The sequence below is a fragment of the Thermobia domestica genome, chromosome 10, assembly GCF_964235325.1.
Source record: "Thermobia domestica chromosome 10, izTheDome1.hap1.1, whole genome shotgun sequence".
NCBI classification, from domain to species: Eukaryota; Metazoa; Arthropoda; class Insecta; order Zygentoma; family Lepismatidae; genus Thermobia; species Thermobia domestica.
The window spans coordinates 260,064,536-260,066,869 of NC_137463.1; the positions used below are offsets into that span (position 1 = coordinate 260,064,536).

The window sequence follows — 2,334 nt, forward strand, 5'->3', positions numbered from 1 at the left end:
AATTTGTCCGATTATTAGCAATGAAAGTATGGAAAGAGATAAAGAAGGACCTGTATTACCTAGTAAGGTTAAGAGGAGATGGCCTGCAATTATATTTGCTATTAATCGAACAGCTAAGGTTCCAGGTCGAATGATGTTACTAATTATCTCAATGCATACTATAAAGGGTATGAGAGGAGCCGGAGTTCCAGAAGGAACGAGATGTGCAAATATATGTTGAGTGTGGTTAATTCAGCCGTAGATTATAAAACTTATTCAAAGTGGCAGGGCGAGAGTTAATGTAAAAGTTAGATGTCTAGAGCTGGTAAATACATACGGGAATAGGCCTATAAAATTATTAAATAGAATGAAGGAGAATAAGGAAATGAATAGAAAGGTTCTTCCTTGATGGCTAGCAGGACCAAGAATAGTTTTGAATTCCTTATGAAGAGTTAGGGTAATTTTGTTTCATAAAATGTTTGGTCGCCCTGGTAAGAATCAAAATGGGATTGGAATAATTAGAAGTCCAATTACTGTTCTAAGTCAATTAAATGATATGTTTATAATTGAAGTAGAGGGATCAAATGTTGAAAAAAGATTTGTTATCACTTTCAGTTTATGGTTGTTTTTTTAATATTAGTGCTATCTAAGGAAGGATGAGGTGTATTTGAATTAAAATATATAATAGATGCAAATAAGAGGTAGCACAAGGAGAATATAATAAATAAGATGAGTCATTTTAGGGGAGATATTTGTGGAATAGAAAAATACTATTAAGTAGTAATTTAAGCTTGACATGCTTACGTTATAATTTAACTAATTTTTCCATTAGGAGTAATTGTTACTTTACTATGTTTTGGTTTAAGAGACCATTGCTTACTTTCAGCCACCTAATGAAAGTTCTTGTATTATTTTTGTTATTCAGTTAATAAATACTGAATGAGGGCAGGCCTCAACAACGATTGGTATGAAACTATGATTTGCACCACAAATTTCTGAACATTGGCCGAAAAATAAGCCTGTGCGTGTAATATTAGCTGCTACTTGATTTAAACGTCCTGGAGTGGCATCTGCTTTAATACCAAAGGCAGGCATAGCCCATGAATGAAGAACATCAGCAGCGGTAATTAAAATACGAATATCAATATTAATAGGTAATACGATGCGATTGTCTACATCTAGAAGACGAAATGAATTAGGATTTATTTCATTGATGGGTACTATGTAAGAATCAAATTCTGTTAAGGAGAAGTCGGAATACTCATAACTTCAGTATCATTGGTGTCCGATTGTTTTAAGAGTAATTGCTGGTTGATGAATTTCGTCTAGTAAGTATAGGAGTCGTAAAGATGGGAGGGCGATAAAGATTAGTGTAATAGCAGGCAAAATTGTTCAAATGGTTTCTAGGGTTTGGCCTTCTAATAGATTACGGTTAATATATGTATTTGGTAGGAGAGAGGCTAGTAAATAGCCTACGAGGACTGTAATTATAGTTACAATAAGTATTGTATGATCATGAAAAAATACTATTTGTTCTATTACAGGGGACGCTGCATCTTGAAGTCCTAGTTGATTTCAAATGGCCATTTCTAAAGAAGATGTTTATTCTTATGTTTGGGGCTTAGGCCCAATGCACTTATCTGCCACCTTAGAAGTTTGTTAATAAGGGAAGTTCTGCATAACTATGCTCTGCTGGTGGTAAGTTTTGGAATCATTCTAAAGATGTTGTTTGTTGGTCTGAGAATACTACTGGTCGAGCTCTCGCAAAGGCTTCTCACATAATAATTACAAGTACTAGTACGGCGACGAAGGAAAGGAATGAGCCAATACTTGATACTATATTTCATGTAGTGTAAGCATCTGGGTAATCTGAATACCGGCGAGGTATCCCACTTAAACCTAAAAAATGTTGAGGAAAGAATGTGATGTTTACTCCTATAAATATTACTAGGAATTGAATTTTTAGTCATGTGGGATTTATTGTTGTTCCTCTGAATAGAGGGAATCAATGAATAAGTCCTGCCATGATAGCAAATACAGCACCTATAGATAGTACATAATGAAAATGTGCTACTACATAATAAGTGTCATGGAGAACAATGTCTAAGGATGAATTTGCCAATACAACTCCCGTGAGGCCCCCAACAGTAAATAGGAAAATAAAGCCTAAAGTTCATAAGATTGAGGGTGAATAAGTTATTTGTGCTCCATGAAGTGTGGCAATTCATCTAAATACCTTAATTCCTGTAGGAACAGCAATGATTATTGTGGCAGCAGTAAAATAAGCACGAGTATCAACGTCTATACCAACAGTGAATATATGATGAGCCCAAACAATAAATCCTAGGAATCCAA

At 34.7% G+C, this 2,334-nt stretch overlaps 1 pseudogene; it reads right to left on the reverse strand.

The window, feature by feature from the left end:
• Positions 1-875: 875 nt before the first annotated feature.
• On the reverse strand, positions 876-1,693 carry LOC145663175 (cytochrome c oxidase subunit 2 pseudogene; annotated as a pseudogene).
• Positions 1,694-2,334: the final 641 nt, after the last annotated feature.